Source organism: Octopus bimaculoides, chromosome 3 (assembly GCF_046866305.1).
Source record: "Octopus bimaculoides isolate indiv1 chromosome 3, ASM4686630v1, whole genome shotgun sequence".
In the NCBI taxonomy this organism is placed as follows: Eukaryota; Metazoa; Mollusca; class Cephalopoda; order Octopoda; family Octopodidae; genus Octopus; species Octopus bimaculoides.
This window is the reverse complement of record NC_142930.1, coordinates 132,492,758-132,512,424: the sequence shown is the minus strand read 5'-3', so window position 1 is coordinate 132,512,424 and position 19,667 is coordinate 132,492,758. Positions and strand designations below refer to the sequence as shown.

The window sequence follows — 19,667 nt, the reverse complement described above, 5'->3', positions numbered from 1 at the left end:
ACAGTGGGACTGAACCCGGAACCATGTGGTTGGTAAGCAAGCTACTTACCACACAGCCACTCCTACGCCTACAAGTTGTGGTGAAAGAGTACAGCAGGGTTCGCCACCATCCCCTGCCGCAGCCTCGTGTAGCCTTAGGTGTTCTCGCTCAATAAACACTCACAACGCCGGGACTGGGAATCGAAACCGTGATCCTATGACTGCGATCCTACGACCGCGAGCCCGCTGCCCTAAGCACTGGGACATTACATATACATACATGTATCTATAATAAACATAAAATGCATGGATGTATGTGTGCATATATGTATAAACGCACATACATTCACAATGTATATTTGTATTTTGCTAGAGTCATCTTTGTCTCTTATTGGACATATGTACATATTGTTTTTCATTTCAAATGCATATGCATGCATATGTGCATGTGTGTGTGAGTGAGAGAAAGAAAGAGATGGAGGGAGATAGAGAATATGAGAGAGAGTGTGAGTGGGAGAATGTATGTTTTAAGACCATTCCACACCCACAAAGGGTGCATTACTGTCAATGGTGACCCTACCCTCCAGTTATTGAGGTTTCCTGGACATTTATGTACATACATATTTTAATATAGCTTAGCCAGGACAAATGGTTGTCATGGCCATCACAGGATGTCTGATACAGGTGAGACTGAAACAATTTATGTTCACCTTGAATATCTCAGAGTTGACATCTGTAGGAGAAGTGTAGGTGGATGTAGGAGATGCAGATGGTTGATGCACTAGGGAAGAATTGTTGTGTAAATTGATTTGTGCTAGAATGAGAGTAGAGGGTAATTATCTGTGTTAGTAAGATGTAGAGGGAAGGGTCCAGGTTGACACAAAGTCCCTGGTGGTTGATATAGAAGTGGGGTAGAAACCAATGAATCATAAGTGTCTGTAAGATGTAATAGTGTACATAAATGTTTATATATACAACATAATGAAATATACACATTTATACTGCAAGAATAATTTAAATTTAAATCAAACATTTGAAAGTGAAAGTAGAAATAGTTCAGAAAACAAACAGGTTGATTTTGAAAGAAGAAAAACAAGACTAAAAGAGATTTAGTAAAAGTAAACAAATACATACTTGTGAGAATTAACTCTTTTAGGGTCAAAATAGATACTGTTGCCAAAATGGTGCAGGTATTTTACTAAAGCCCTGGCTTGTTTATTATTAAATCAGGTGATTTGTCCTTTGCTTGTCATAATGCACAATTTATCACAGAAATGTCAATCTGATGCCAGAGCTGGACAAGTTCCTTTCCAACCATTTAGTTTAACATCGAAGTTGTGAGGAATAATATTCTATCCATCCTTCAATTCTATAGCTTCCATTTGTTTACCTGCAGAGAATGTTACAGTTTCCAAACAGCTGAGAAAGAGTGACAGAAAGAAAGAGACAGAATGTCAGCGGAAGAAAGTGAGAGAGAGATAGAGAGAGAGATAGAGAGAGAGAGAGAGAGAGATAGAGAGAGAGAGAAAGAGAGAGAGAGAGAGAGAGAGAAAGAGTCGTTTGTGTTCTGATAATGGATCTATCTATCAGCATCCAAAGGATATCTACAGTAAAATCACTGCTAGACTGGCTGCTGATACTGGTACCATCAGAGTGGTAGTGAAAGGGAGATATAGGGGTGGAGGAGCTGTAGTGGTATATAGGCGTGTGTGTGTGTGTGTGTGTGTGTGTGTGTGTGTGTGTGTGTGTGTATGTATGTATGTATGTATGTATGAATGAATGTATGTGTGTGTGTATGTGTATGAGTGTGTACATGTGCATATGTGTATGCCTGGGATTATGTGTGTGTCACTGTGTGTGTGTGTGTGTGTGTGTTTATGTGTGTATGTGTGGTTGGGTATGTGTTTGTATGTGTGTGAATGCAATGATATGTGTGGCTATGTGCATACATGTATGTATGTATGTGTGGGATGTGTGGCTATGTGAGTATATGTATGACTGTGGGGGCGTGGTATATGTGACTGCACGTGTGTGTGTGGGTGGGTTTGGAGTGTGTGGCTATGTATGGCTGTATGGTACATGTGCTTGTGTCTATGACTCTGTGTGTGTGTGTGTGTGTGTGTGTGTGCAGAATTGTGTATGTACGTATATGCAAAGCTGAATGTGTGTGGAAGACGGCAGGACAGCTAATGCTACAGTTTGTATTTAATAAAGCTGATATTAGGATTCTGGTGAATACACATTAGTTAATTTAAGACAGCTTTTCTAATATTACAATCACAATCAACACCTTCATTACCAATAACTATTTCTAATTAAGGATCGAGGCCAGTAATTTTATGGGATTTGAACTCGGATTAAAGAACTGGAAGAAATACTGCAAGGCACTGTGTGTGATGTTTTAATGATTCTATCAATCCACTATCCACATAATTCTTTCAAAGTTTGGTACAAGGTCAGCAATTTGAGGGGAAGGGGTTAATTGATTACAACCCCAGAACTTAATTGGTACTTTATTCCCCAAATCTGATCTCCTGTTTCTATCCTCCACTCATTCACCTGCTTGCGTTCTGAGAGTATGCCCTAACACCTCATCATCACCTCTCCTTTTCCAGCTGGGATAGCCATGTACCACGTTCACAGCAACACACCTGTTCCTATCCCTCTATTATACTCTTGCCCCTTGACACCTGGCATAAGCTCCCTCTCTCAATATTATCCCCACCACCCACTGCCATTCAATGTAGTGGTTTTGTCATGCAAGCTACTTGGCAACCTCCCTAGTGCCAGTGACACAAAACAGTATATACATATATATATATATATATATATATATATATATATATATATATATATATATATGGGACAGTAACTTTAGTAACTACAGCATGTAATACATATAAAAACCTTAAGACATATACTGAAAATTAATTTTCACATTAGTGTATTCTAAAACTTAAAGTAATAATAACATGTTAAACCACACAACATATTTATTAGTTCTAAATTGACACGGTATTTATGCCCAGCTAAGAATAGAGCATAGAAACATTCATAAAAATTTATTTAGTCACCAGATATTAGTCGCCCATCAACTGACTTTAACAAAGTAGATTTGGGTGTGTAGAAAAATCATATGTGAGAATAAACGAAATGTTTACAATAAGAATGTTAAAATTTAACTGGCTGACCTGCTGTTTTAAGTTTTATCATTAGCAACATATTTAGGAAGTGAATAAAATTATATACCTTTATTGAAGATCCAGACCTTTGTTTAGGAAAAGAGATTTAGACTTGTGTGTTGTTTTCATGTTAATGTAAGCTTAGCTTTTACATGCATTTTTCTTTTGTTCTGTAAAATGCTTTATTATTAATTGGACATAAATACTATGTCAGTTTATGGCTCGTAATTATGCAGCGTGGTTCAACATGTATTACATATTGGTTAAAGTTAAGGATACATCCATGTAAAGACTATCTTCCAATATACATGCCAGAGTGTTACACCAACAAAGACAAGTTATAGAACATGTGTATAATATATAAAACATGTGGTATACTAACATGGGTTGGGTTAGTGAAACTAATTCAGGCAGTTGCACCAATTACAATAATTTGATTTTCAAGCAATGGCTGACTGACATGTCTTCTTCAAGTGATTAAAATTGAGATGCATTTGACCCTGCCACACAAGCAATCTCTGTCCAGTATTAACTTGATAAGTCCTAATTTCATGTTAAGTGTCTCTGCCAATAAATAACACAATAGCAGGAGTGGTCTTCATCTTAGAGTGCACAAGTGTCCAAAATAAATAGCATCTGATGTGGCCAGGTGTTTAACCTTTAAAGAAAGACTAAATATAAAATCTTAACATGTTATCATGCCATCTCTTACACACATTTCAGGTTATTCGATATCTAGCCTATTGCCTGGTTTAACACACCAGGTACCAAATTCTAAAGGTTCCAGATTTGGTACCTTTAGAAGATTCTACTCTGTTGTAAGTACTCAGGCCAGGTATGTAGGTTGAGGATACCTGCCTCTCACCAGCTTTGGAAGCCCCATAAATTGCTTCTGTTTGTCCATTCATTCATCCCAGTCACTTCTTGACAACTGGTGTTGATTTGTTCATGTCCTCATAATTTAGGAGATTAGCAAGAGACCAAAACAATAAATATCAGACTTAAAAACAAGGACTAGGGTCAATTTGTCTGACTAAACCCTTCAGGGCAGTGCTCCAGCATGGCCACACTCCAGTGAGTAAAGCAAGCAAAAGATAAAATATGACTTACATCTGCCAAATCCACTCACAAGGATTTGGTCGGCCCAAGGCTATAATAGAAGACACTTGCCCAAGGTGCCACACAGTGGGGCTGAACCCAGAACCATGTGGCTGGTAAGCAAGCTACTTACCACACAGCCACTCCTGTATATACATACTTCTATGTAAGTGCACACATGCATGTGTGTGTGTGTGTTGTCTCCACGATATTCAATAAGCCTTAGTTTGTTACTCACAATTACCATTATCATCTTTCAATGTCTGTCTTCTGTGTTGGTATGGGTCGGATGGTTTGAGATGATCTGACAGGTTGTGGGACTGCGTTGTACTCCATGATCTGCTTTAGCATGTTTTCCACTGTTGGATGCTCTTCCTAATGCCAACCACTTTACAGAATGTACTGGATGCTTTTTACATGGCACCAGTACTAGTGAGATCACCATATAGCTCACAAAACTAAATCCCCTTTCAACTGAGTGATGCTACAATAGAGAGGTATGCAGCTTCATTGTAGGTGATGAGAGATTAAAGTACAAAAGAAGGAGCTAGAATTTTGCCATAGAGGAGACACAAGGTTACTTGCATTATACAAAAGTGGAGGAGGAAAATCAGGATGAGGTTAGAGAGAGCGATAAAGATGGTGGTAACAAGGTATCAGGGTGGGCCCTTAAAGAACAAGGTAAATAGAAGTGGGGAGAGAACAACAGGAAGGGTGGGTGAATAAAATCCAGGAATCGAACTCACTACCTCATAATTGCGAGCCCGAAACTAACCACTGAGCCATGTGCCTTCACATGTGACTAAGTAATACATTATAAAATCAGCCTAGCTCTCATTTTGGTACTAACAGCAATCAGTGTTGAATGCTTTTGCTGCAGGTTATCAAAGAATCTATGGACTGGTGTTATCCTAATCATTTGAATTTGTGAATGGAAAGCATAATCAGGAGAGGAATATTGTAGGGAAAGTCATTTACGAGTTACCATAAATTAAACAAGTGAATTTATTCCTATTAACACACATGAAGAAACTTGTAATTATTCACAAATGAATTGACCCAAACAATGGACTAAATTAATTGTTCCATTATAAAAAGAAGACAAGATTTTCCTTTAGGTACTTTCTTAGTGATTTGTGTTCCATGATAATACAGGAAGTCCTTCTTAACAATCAATAAGTTTTGCTGAGTTTTGTTGTATGAATGTAGTCAATTGTGAGATATCTGCACTATATGATAAGTGTTATTTTATTACTTGCTGCTTCATGTTGAGCAAAGCTTTCAGATAATGTATCTTTCAATTACACAACTTCATTTATAATCTCAAATGTCCTTCATATTTTATTCGTGCTTCTGTGGCAGATAATGATGATAATATTGGTTTCAAATTTTGACTCTAGGCCAGCTAGTTCAGAGGGAGGGGGATAGTCGATTACATTAACCCCAATGCTCAACTGGTACTTGTTTATTGACCTCGTAAGCAAAGTTGACTTCGGTGGAATTTGAACTCAGAACATAAAGACAGACAAAATGCCACAAAGCATTTTGCTCAACATGCTAATGATTCTGACAGCTTGCCACTTTTATAATAATGATAATGTTAAGCATGTCAGTGCTTGTGGAATTTTCATGGGAAAATACAAAAGTGGTTTTCTGTAGCCTTCCTATGGGTAATTTTTACAAAACTCCTTATCAGCAAGATTCAGATAAGTCTACCAAACCTACTTGGGTATACAGAATGTAAAGAAAAAGACCAAATAGCACAAAGTATTACTTTGTCCAATGGTCTAACAGTTCTGCCATTCCAATGTTCTGGACTGGCAATTTATTTTATTGACCCAAAGCAAAGGTGACACTGATGGAATTTGAACTCAAAACATAAAAAGCTGTAACAAATACTGCAAAAATAATCTGACAATAATAATTTTGCCAATTCGCCACTTCTCTTTATACTTATTGCTCTCTGCCATAAGGTAGCAAGCTGGCAGAATTGTGTTGGACAAAATGCTTAGTGGCATTTCATTCTGAGTAAATTTTGCACTTTATCTTTCTGAGGTTGACTGCATTTTATTCTTTTGAGGCCGATAAAAGATAAAATAAGTGCCAGTCAACTACTGGGGTCAATGTAATCAACTTACTTCCTCCCCTAAATTTGCTAGCCTAGGTCCCAAATTATAAAGGATTATTATTATCAGCTGTAGAAAGAGTAATGAAATGTCAAAGATTTTTGAGATTATAAATAAAATGGAATGCAATTGAAATCTAACTTGAGACACCTAATCTGAAAGACTCATTCAATGTAGAACATGCAGCAACACAGACAACACACAAATGATAACGTTCACATGGCAAAACTCCTTGTGAATGAATGACTTCCTCTTTTAGTAGTTAACACACAAAAAGCACCTGTCAAGGAAACCACCAGGGTCATTTGTTAACCTGATGGCACAAAGAAGGAACGGTAACAGCAACACCTGAAGTCAATAAATTTAACAGCCATAAACATTTCTAAGACCGAAAATAAGATGAAAGTTCAAACATAGGCGCAGGAGTGGCTGTGTGGTTCTGGGTTCAGTCCCACTGCGTGGCACCTTGGGCAAGTGTCTTCTACTATAGCCTCGGGCCGACCAAAGCCTTGTGTGTGGATTTGGTAGACGGAAACTGAAAGAAGCCCGTCGTATATATGTATATGTATATATATATGTATGTGTGTATATATGTTTGTGTCTGTATTTGTCCCCAGCATCATTTGACAACCGATGCTGGTGTGTTTATGTCCCCGTAACTTAGCGATTTGGCAAAAGAGACCGATAGAATAAGTACTAGGCTTACAAAGAATAAGTCCTAGGGTCGATTTGCTCGACTAAAGGCGGTGCTCCAGCATGGCTGCAGTCAAATGGCTGAAACAAGTAAAAGAGTAAAATGAAATATAATGCTTCCTGTTAGGAAACTCATGCCAATATCAATCCATGGAAGAAAAGTTTACTCAAATATTCCATAAAGCTAACATTCTAACCAAAACTGTCATATTCGTATGAAGACATGTTCCAAAGGTGCAACAATCTCTGGCATCTTAATGATGAATATTTTGAAGATGTCAGTTCACCTTATACTTTATCTTTTTCACTGATTATACCAATTCTTTCAAAGCCTTACTACTTTTTATTGTAGAAAAATACAAGTCTAACCTCAATTTATTGATTTACAAACATAATAACAGTGCAGTGACACACAAGCAAAAAGAACAGCAAAAAAAAAAAAAAAAACTTCCTAAAATATTCAACCAAGTTCTGCAGCTGTTTACTCTGCTTTATTTGAATAAAAGCTGCTCTTTGATATCAAGCCTTTGTCAATAGTGTTAAAATTCCTTTATAGATGATTGCATTTGACTGTCTGATTGGCTACCTATTATCTATATTTGACAGCTAATCTTTTCAAATCAACATGGAAGCTTCTATATCAAGTTTGAATAGTCTTTTTTTCCCTATCAGTGAACCTTATGAGGCATTGTTCATTGTAAATCAAGCCACACATCTAAAAGAATAATTTAACAAACAACATATATATATAGTACAAGGTACACTGTGCCTATGTGTATACACAATATATATACAGGATGCAATGGGTAAATTGTCGCCATTTTATATTTTTAATTTCATGCATGACATTGCTTGTTTTTGATTTTGTTGACTACACAATATAGTAGGGCACCGTCTATGAGAAAAACAGCACCATGACACAATTCACTCATCCAGAAATTTGGAAACGACATGCAGTATTGCTTGGCGTTCATGCCAGAAGCTCCAATACAAACATTTCAGAGTGTTTGGGTGTCAGTCTGAGGACATGTACCAAGAGTGATAAAAATCAAACATCCAGTCAACATCATGGTGTTTGGAGTGAACACTAGTGATGGCAACATTGTACCTCCATTCATCTTCCCACACAGCCTCAGACTCAACATGGAAGCCTACATCAAGAGCCTGGAAGAGGTAGTGCTGTCTTGGATCAAGAGGGTAGCTGCTGGAAGATCCTATGTGTGGCAACAGGACTCTACACCATGCCACACAAAAATCCAGTCATGACTAACAGACAATTTATGCAACCACATCAGTCCTAACATCTGGCTACCCAACTGCCCAGATTGCAACCCTCTTGATTATTACGTGTGGGGTACAGTTGAGTGAGAGACCAACAAAACTCCTTGTAACAGCAAAGATGAACTGAAGGCAAGGATTATGGCAGCATTCACCAACTTAAACAAGGAGACCGTCCAGAAGAGTTGCAGAGGCCTTGGTTCAAGTCAATGGTGATTGCATTGAATGAATTTACTCTAATTCAGACGACAGTTTATTCACCACACCCAGTATATATAGATATTTTTGATCTAGTTTGGATCAACAAAATCAAAAACAAACAATGCACATACATGAAATTAAAAATATAAAATGGCAACAATTTACCCATCATGTCCTGTATATATAATGTGTATACACATCTATACATATATGTATATATATATATACACACACACACACACTATATATATATATATATATATATATATATACACACACACACACATATATACACTATTTACACATATATATACACACACACAGAGACTCTCTCTCTCTCTCTCTCTCTCTCTCTCTCTCATATATATATATATATATATATATATATATATATATATATATAACAGCAGAAAGAGTGGGGATGGTCAAAGTGAATTCAATACTGTCTTTTTGAGTGAACAATTTGGAAAAGCTGAAAGCCTCAGGGTAAATTGAAACTGTCATGCTGAGTGTCCTAAATTAAATTCCAGGTATTTTACAGCTTCAATTAAATCAGGTCAGACATGCATGAGCTTTGTGGCCACTCAACCTACTAAAAATAGCAGCTCCTAACTCGAATTACACCCAGAAATCTTTAAAAAATATAGAATGACACACAGACTGGATAATGTAGTCTTAGATACACTTTGATTGAAAAATAAGAGGGATGGTCATAACTGGAACAATTAAGATCATAAGTCTGTATGATTAAGGCTGACCAGGGGTTAAACAATAATCTTTATCTTTCTTTTATTCTTTACTTGTTTCTGTTATTGAACTGTGGCCATACTGGGGCACCGCCTTGAAGGGTTTAGTCACACAAATTAAACCCAGTACTTATTTTTGTAAGCCTGGTACTGATTTTATCATTCCCTTTTGCAGAACTGCCAAGTCACAGGGATGTAAACAAACCGACATCAGTCAAGCGGTGGTGGATGACAAACACAGATGATATTAACACCAATAAAAAAGACTGTGCGTACTCCATCCTATGAAGTTTTATGGTTGGTTATACAAAGGCGAAACATGATGCCCACTGAAAATAAGGGCAGCGGAACATCATAAAGCTGTGACACAAGGAGGTGTTGAAAAATTGGGTATAGCTGATCATGTATGGAAAAACGGAGACCATTTTCCCCTGTTGGATGAAGTTAAAATAATACACAGAGAACACCACTGGAAAATACGAAAACTAAGAGGCAGCACATATGCTAGGACACAATAACCTCCTAGGAAAGAGCTAGTGCAGATATGAGTAGAATATGGGAACCAGTATTAATGAAGGATACAAAAGTATTAGGTTTATGAGCCCTAAAAATTCACTCTATAATTGCTCACAGGCATATAGCGTAATGGTTAAGAGTGCAGCCTACTAACCTGAAGATTTCAAGTTTAATTCCAGGCAGTACCTTAAATAAATAATATTAATAATAGTAACATCAGTAAAAAATGCCTTAGGAACGAGAACCCAGGGTTGGGTTTAAAATTCCACCAGGGCACCTAATGAAGGCTGGAGAGTAAATCAGCTGGAACATGGTGGTAGCAACAAACAAGAGGACGACACATATTCGTCCAATGTAAATAATGTATTAACATTTTCATTAGAATGTTGATGGACACTGAGAGGAAAACCTGCTTCCTATGACAGTAAAGTGATCTTACTAATCTGGTTGTTGTCTTAGTTCTATGAATTGAAACAGCAGTTTTTAAAACTCAGGGTTTGTCTGGCGCACATGGCTGAGATGTAACCTGACCTCTCCCCACTTCAAAAAAAAAATTTTTTTACGGAAACCCACACTTTCAGCTATGGGGATTCCGATTCTGAAAAGAAATTTGCAAAAATCGCAATTTCAGGAGAGGCTGCTGGGGGTGGGGGTGGGGGGAAGTAGAATAAGGAAGGTTAATCTTTTTTTTTTTTTTTTTTTTTTTTTTTTTTTTGAAAAATTGAAATTTTACAAACAATTTTTTTTTTCACAATCATAATCACTGTATTTTCTATGTATTTCACCCCAAAAAATTTCTGAAAAAAGTGAAAAAATAAAGAAATGATTAAAATTTTGAAGTTGTGATTTTTTTTTTTCAGAATCGGAATCTCCAGAGCCGAAAACGTGGGTTTCCATAAAAAAGAAAATTAAAAAATAAAGTGGAAGGAGGTGGGTTATGTCTCTGCCATGTACGCCATTTGTCTAAACCACTGTAACCATTTCAAAAGTTGGTTCATCTGGGATTCTTGACAATAAGAGATTTAGTTTCTTTGTGAAGACACCTACATCCACCCCATGCAGGTCTCTCAGGTCATTCAGAGGATATTGAAGAGCTGTGGTCCTTTAAAGCCCTGGCTGTTGCAATATTTTGTCCAATATTTTTATGGCAAAGTTGGAATCTTTACCACTATGCAGTAGCGTCGTGTTTTAGCGTTAGTTTAGCTCTCAATGCCAAAGTTTAGGACAAGTCCCTCCAGGATCTTCCAGATGTATATTATGGCATATCTTTCACGCCTATGCTCTAGGGAATAGAGTCAATACATCAAGTGCCTGGAGGCGGTAGTGCTGCCCTGGATCAAGAGGGTGGCTGCTGAAAGACCCTATGTCTGGCAACAGGACTCTGCACCACAATTTCTGCAATCACATCACCCTTAACATCTGGCCACCTAACTCCCCAGACTGCAACTCCCTTGATTATTATGTGTGGGGTACAGTTGAGTGAGAGACCAATAAAACTCCTTTTAACACTAAAGATGAACTGAAGGTAAGGATTATGGCAGCATTCACCAACTTAAACAAGGAGACATCCAAAAGAGCTACAGGATATTCCAAAGTCATCTGGAGGTCATGGCTGAAGAAATGGCGATTTTATTGAATAAATTTACTCTTTACTATTTCAAGATATTTTTATGTAATTTTGATAAATATATCTATTAAAATGAGATGACAGTGTTCTTCTCATTTTTGCATAATTTAGATGTGTGTGTGTATATTTATACATATATATTTATACATACATATATATTATAATAGAAATTTATAGAATACAAAAGACATAGAAAGGTGTATGAACAACAAGCAGGTGTATTAGTTTGACACTCGTGTGTGTATGTGGTGGGCTTCTTAGTAGGTCCAGGGTTACAGCAGAAGACACTTGTCAAAGGTGCCATGCTGTGGCACAGAATCCAAGACTACATGGTAGGTAAGCAAGTTTCTACACCACATAACCATACCTAAGCTTATCGATGTGAAACTAAAAATAACTCAAGCTCAACTTCTAGGATGTGAAATGATAGAGTAGCACTGCACCTGTAATTTCATTGGTACTTTAGAAGGAAATACGATTGCAATTTAACAAGTACAAAGTTTCAGTGAACTTGTCTACTTATTCTAAGATCTGAAGTTAGGGCTAGACTACACTTCACCAAAGAGATCCTATAATGCTGAAATATGTCCACAGTTGTCCAAATACAGCTAAAGCACAGATTCAGTCACTCACAGTACTCTATAATTTTTTAAAACTTATTTTAATTTCGAGGTTATTTCCCTTGTTATTTTTCACCAGAATTAGTCATTTAGAAAATGGCTGTTCTCATCATCTAAAATTTATTGACTAACTACATTAACCACGTCAGTAATATATATCCGTGTTAGGCTGTTGCCTGAAGGATTCGTTAACTAAGCAATAGGGGTGTTCACTACTGGGCTTGAAATAGAAAATAGTGGGAGTTATATAAAAAAAAATATTTTAAAAAATGAAGCTATTAAATGATAAAAGTTGAATACGAGTATAATAGGATCTTATGAAAATTCTTGTGTGGTTGAGCTTGCTTCTCAACCATGTAGGGATCTTTTTGGTTTGACAGGCAACACTTGTTTTCTTAACGAAACACTTTCAAACTTGAGACACTGGTAGAATGTGCCATATAAAACATCTTTTTCTCTTAGCCTTCTTAACAAAAAATTGTATATCGCAAGTTATTTCATGTTAAAGTTGTCGTATTTCTGTAATTTCAACCAATCACTGACGTCTATTCAGCTGAATACAGTTAGTGCTCTTTTGTAAACAATAAATTTTTGCCGGTGTCAAGTGTGTTATTCCCTGTTTAATTATATCATTATTCCCTAATAAGGGTTTAAGGTTTTAGGATTAGGGTTCGGGTTTTAGAGTTAGGGTTAGGGTTAAGGTTATGAGTGAGGTTATGGCAAAAATAATCATAACCCTAACCGTAATCCTAAAACTAACCCTAACTCTAAAACCCGAACCCTAACCCTAAAACCAAAACCAGTACAAACGCACGAACGATGTCATAAATAACAGTGACAAACGAAATATATACCGCTGATAGTTGTTGTTGACAACGGATAGTTGTTGTTGACAAACAACGGCACTAATTTTATTCAAGGGAAGAGATCCCCTGACACCGTTGTTTACATTCCACGGCGTAATTGTTTTCACCTCAATAGACGTCAGTGATTGGTTGAAATTACCGAAATACGATAATTTTTTACATGAAATAACTTCGAATACAAAATTTTTTATCTGTTCTATAACACAAAATAGATAAGTATTCGAAGTTTGAAAGTGTTTCGGTACCAAAATCACTACATAAAACATAAATGAAAAATGTTGCCCGTCAAACCAAAAAGATCCCCATGTAGTTTTAGGTTCAGTCCCACTGTGCTGCATCTAGGGCATGTATCTTCTGTAGCCCTGGGCCAACTAAAGACTTGTGAGAGGATTGGCAGATGGAAGCTGAAAAAGCCCACCTGTGCGCACGCGTATGTACTCGCGTGTGGGCGCGCGCGTGTATGTGTCTGTGTCTACCCCAATACTCACCCACCGCTTAGCAACCTAGAGATCTGTAAAAGAGACCGATATAATAAGTACTAGACTTATAAAAAAAAAGTACTGGGGGTTGATTTGTTTGACTAAACTTCTCAAGGCGATACTCCAGTGTGGCCGCAATCCAATGCCTGAAGCAAGTTTTAAATTATCGAACGTTTTCAACCTAAATACTTTTCTATCGGCTTTTTACCACGAATTCCGATAAGGATTACCACGAATTCTGATAAGGATAAATAAATTATATGTTATTGAGAAAGATTCCCCGAATTTCGAGTTACCACATTGTGTGATTTGAGAAGAACCAGTACTGGCCCTTTTATTCCTAAAGACCGTTAACCCTTCTTTGTATGTAACGATATAAACAAGTTTATCTACATCAAGGATATTAACTACAAAGCTCTCATAGCTCCTCTCTTCCTCTTCTTTACATCAACTGGGTCACTCTTGAATTCTTTTGATCTTTAGTTCGCTTGTAAACTGTTTGACTCCTTTATTATATTATTTTAACAAGATTTGTCAGGGGTGTTTTAGAAATAAACATTACTGCCTCTTCATTTTAACTCATAAAATATATTTGCATGTTCATTATAATAAAACAAACAACACAAATCTGTGTGTTTAGACGCTTTTATCTGTGTGATTTCATTAAAAGAAATCACTCAGAAATGATTTTCAAATATTTCAGTATTTGTTTACTTTTAATCCTAAAATAAAAACAGCGATGTGATAAATAATATTTATTTCGTGATTATTTACGTAACTAATATTACATAAATCACTAAATAGGATGTAATTCTCAAATACACCCAGTAATCGCTATTTGATGAGCCAATCGCAATAAAATAGCCAGAGTAATGCAGGCAGATTCTGGCTAGTTTGTAATTTCAAATTGCTTTAGCTTTTCTATTTAATGAGATCATCTATCAATTTTCAATGAGCATTTGGATAAATCCAATACGATTATATTGGCTAATGATCCATTAACCCTAATTTTTTTTTTACACATTGCGACAAATCCACATAAATTAGTAGTGCAGGGTTTTACATGCGATTGAATTTTAGGATATTGGATCGATATTTTATTAACCCCCTGGGGATGAAATGTAAAGAGACTTGACGAAACTTTAGATTTTGGTCATAGAGGGGGCGATCCTAAAGCACTGCTTGGCATCTCGGCAAATGATGACAATGTTAGGAATGGTTTAAAATTATTAGAACGAGCCGAAGATTGAGCTTCAACGTGACCACTCGAATTGCTAAAAATAGTAACCAAATCTCCATATTAATGTCTTAAATAGTGTCTAACAAACATTAAAAAAAAAAAAGGAAAAAAAGAAAGAAAAAATGGAAATGCTTGCAATTGCGAATCCTTTTGATGTTGGATCAGGGCAGATCAAAGACTGAAAGAAATTACATTTTTACGGTTTTATTTTGCAATGAACTGGATCTTGTATGGCGCGCGTGTGTATATAACGCTATTAGGTAACTTCAATCATTTCATATCAATTTCCAACCCAAGGCATAAGGCAGAGATAGTCATTCAAACAAAACAGTATACTACTGGTATTATTATGTTATGCAGACGGCAGGATGATGAAAAGCAAAGTGATCTTCAGCATGACTTAAACTCAGTCGAATGAAACTAAATACCATAATGCAATTTTGTGTGATGTTTTGCCAATGCCTTTCTATCTGTTATATATAAGGTATATATATATATATATATATATATATATATATATATCATACAAATACTACAAGCCATCCCCACAAATTATTGAAAGTCAAGAGACAAACGAGAGAGGGACGTAAACCTCGCCAAGGTGTATTCTTTATGTAAGGTATTAAATATTAACATTAATTCAGGATAAAGAGCAGTTGGATTGGTAGGGTTGTCTTAAGATTGCAATAGACAGAAATAAATAAATAAATAAATATCGTAAATCCTCGAGTATAATCCGCACTTTTTTCCCAAAATTTAAAGGCCAAAATTTCTAGTGCGTACTATATACGAGGTTAAAAATGTAAAATATTTTCTAAGCAAAATTTTCTAAGTGATAAATATGTGAAAGGCAATTTACTTAATATTTATTTTTCACTGACGTTATTACTGTTATTTCTTTATTTTCTGCAAACAAAATGCACAAAAAAGCTACACATTTGCATTATGTTATATATACAATAATAATAAAGGACGTTACCGTGTATACGTTTACAACCCAAGGACGTTATACAGACCTCCTTGACTCAACACCGACTTAGCAGTGGTGGTGGTGAAGTCACAGAAAAAAGTCTGCAGGGAGAAAAAATTATATTGAATGGTTCCAGTGTGAAGAAGCGACAGTAAGCACAATTATCCAGCAGGACATTGTTGGTAATACATCTTAAAGAAGAGTTTGTCGAAGATATAAGAACTCCATAACTTGTCTGTTGCTCGACGGGACAGCCACAAAACTGCAAGAGTTTCTTCGTGGAGTCGGCAGGAATATTCGACTTAGTCATCAACATTAAAAATACTGAATATACATGTAATGCCATGATAAAATATAAGGATATAAGGCGTTTTGAATTTCTACACATTATGTATCGTCAATAAATGACAGGCTTATATTTTAAATAAAAGTTGTTTTTTTTTCAACAAATATAGTGAAGCACTGTCACTTCACTGATTTAAAATATTTTTTTGTTTCATTACTTTAATTGTTTATAGTATTTAAATAAAATATAACAAGCTAAAATTGTGACACTTTTTAGTAACTTTTTCTCCAGTCACTTGCATAACAATAGATTGTCTGCAACCAATTCCCATCCACAAATAGATTAAGATTTACAAGGTGAAACAGTGGTATAGAAGATCCAAAGAAAAAAATCGTCTGATGCTTCCATAATGTCTGCGTTTCCAAGCTTTTCCATGTAAACATGTCTAACGACTCGCCATACGCATTGGCCCGTTACAGCATACCACCGAACTATTTATTAATCACAACCATGAAAGACAAATGGTACTTTCCATATGAATCACATCCCACAGAAAGTAATTCCTTTCAGTCAAATAAGTCAACAGGGTTGATTGTGTCGTCTACGATTGTCACATGGTTTTACCGTCTAAAACGTTTAGTAATTTCTTCAATATCTTTTATTTGTTTCAATCATTGGACAGCAGCCCTGATGGGGCACTAACTCGAAAGGTTTAGTCGAACAAATCGACCCTAGTACATTTTCTTTAAAGTTTACTAAATCTATTGGTTTCAACACAGACATAAACACAGACACACACAGAAGCTAATGTTGAACAGGGACAATGAATGCGTGACACTACATTGGTGGCATTAGCGTAGCTAGAGGGATGGGCGGTAGGGGCGAGCCACTCCGGGCGGTACTTTTCATCCTATTGTAAGCTATTGCTGTAGGGGTCCGGGACTGGCAAACTGAAGATCCGCCCAGGGCAGGACACACTCTAGCTACGCTAGTGATTGGTAGATATAAATATTAATTTGTGAGTTAACAAGGCTACCAATGGTTTCATGAGAAGAGGTCCAACATAGAGACGAGTACCGATACTTTCATGTGGCACGTTTGAACAGCAGCGAAGATCTTCCCACGAAACTATTGGTAGCTTTGTTAACCCATCTATATATATATATATATATATATTTATACGGGTATATATATATCTATCTATATATATATATTTATACGGCTATATATCTATATATATATATGGCTATATATATATCTATATATATATTTATACGGCTATATCTATCTATCTATATATATATATATTTATACGGCTATATATCTATATATATATATGGCTATATATATATATATATATGGCTATATATATATATATATATATATATATATATGGCTATATATATATATATATATATATATATGGCTATATATATATATATATATATATGGCTATATATATATATATATATATATATATATATGGCTATATATATATATATATATATATGGCTATATATATATATATATATATATATATATATATATATATATGGCTATATATATATATATATATATATATATATATATATATATATATATATATATATATGGCTATATATATATATATATATATATATATATATGGCTATATATATATATATATATATATATATGGCTATATATATATATATATATATATATATATATATGGCTATATATATATATATATATATATATATATCTACATACATACATATAAAACATAGGATGTGTCTCTGTCGGTGTGTGTTTGTCATGTCGATAAAACTTGAGATCCACCCAACCGATTTTAATGAAATTTTACACATGCATTACATAGGGTCTATGGAGTACCATGGGCCAAAAACATTTCAACTTCTTGCCTAATGCAGGCCCAGGAGAAGATTTCCTACATTTTTTAAAGCATTTTCGCAGCGTTAAGGTCCGCAATTTGAGTATCCAGTCGCTTTCCTCCAAATTTTCAAAAGACATTAATCAAGTTCCTTGAATTGCTATTGACTAAAAAAAAATTCCGACGCCGACTATGGGCCCCACAAAAATGCAGATTAATCAGATTTGAGTATACTGCACTGGGTTTTATCTTTATCTTAGGCCATTTTCCGACGATAAAATATTGACACTACTTATGCATTATAAGTAGTGTATAATATTTCACGAAAACCTTTTTGTCCAATTTCGTAGAGGAAATGAGAATATTAAATTTTTTTGTCGGCGCCCTGTTGATGCTTCATGTTACCATACCGCGCACCACCGAGCCATGTGTGTGTGTGTGTGTGTGTGTGTGTGTGTGTGTCCGGCTGGGTAAAGGCACAACAAACCCAGTCATCCATTCTCCAGAAGTGCCCTGTTGATGTTTCACGTTTCCAATTCTGCCAACGCAGCATGGCCCAGCAGCATGTCTGCTTTCTATGTCATCCGTGTCTAAACTATATAATGCAAAATGTTCATACAAAAAACAAAATGCTGTTGTGACTCACAGCCATTTGAGTTTGACCGTATAACCACTTTCGGAAGTGGCCTTTTTCTACTTCAGTTAGTACATGCTTTTTTTTTCTTATAGAATACACACATACAAGAAGTAAATCTTTATATATATATATATATATATATATATATATAACACTTTGAATGTGACTCCCGAGAAAGAATAAAAGTAATTACCCGATCACCGACGGGTATTACTGCTAGTTATATATATATATATATATATATATATATATATATATATATATATATACATACATGCATACATACACGTCTATACACATATATTCATATGTACATATACTTATATGGATATGTCTAATAAAATTAATCAAAGGACATACTAAGTATGTCCTTCGATTAATTTTAATCCTTCAGCTATTTAATGCTTTTTGGGTCCTGCAATCGCCTATATTATTGATTCTGTTATTATTTTTAATTGTTACACAAGATAATAATAGAGTCAATAATATCTTCGCGCATACACACACAGCAAATAATTCAGGAGAAAATATTTGCGAAGATATTACTGACTCTATTAACTAGTGTAACAATTAAAAATGATAATAACAGATTATCTTTGCAAATAGTTTGTCCTGAATTATTTGGTCCGTATATATATATATATATATATATATATATATATATATATATACCGGAGTAAGCACATGAAATGTGCAACAATGCAAAATGTTCATACAAAAAACAAAATGCTGTTGTGACTCACAGCCATTTGAGTTTGACCGTATAACTACTTTCGGAAGTGGCCTTTTTCTACTTCAGTTAGTACATGCTTTTTTTTTCTTATAGAATACACACATACAAGAAGTAAATCTTTATATATATATATATATATATATATATATATATATATATATATATATATATATATATATATATATATATATATATACAGGTTTCTTTCTGTTTCCTTGTACTAAATCAACTCACAAGGCTTTGGTCTGCCTGAGGCTATATGAGAAGACACTGGGCGAACGTGGTACGCAGTGAAACTGAACTTGAAATCGTGTGGTTGGGAAGCGAATTTCTTACCACACAGGTACAAACAATTTCAAAATAATTTTTTAGTTTGAAAGAAAGAAAAAATCCTTCCGTGTCTAGTTTATTGCCGAGTTTTAAGTCACCATTGGTTAATACGGAACTTTGTCGAGTTCGTTGCTTTACTGCCTGAAAACTTAAAACGATAGATTACCGCACTATGCAGTATTATTAA

The 19,667-nt window shown here is 35.3% G+C and overlaps 1 protein-coding gene across 4 annotated transcripts in view; it reads right to left on the bottom strand.

The window, feature by feature from the left end:
- The window catches only part of LOC106873908 (uncharacterized), a 344,369-nt gene that overhangs the window by 310,741 nt on the left and 13,961 nt on the right, over positions 1 to 19,667 (bottom strand). Inside the window, exon 1 of one of the 4 annotated variants that reach the window (XM_089349656.1) lies at positions 1,114 to 1,383. The exons of the other annotated variants lie outside the window; for them this stretch is intronic. The gene's annotated coding sequence lies outside the window, so the exon portion shown is untranslated. Of the gene's footprint in view, positions 1 to 1,113; positions 1,384 to 19,667 lie in introns of those variants that run through there. 4 annotated transcript variants of the gene reach the window in all.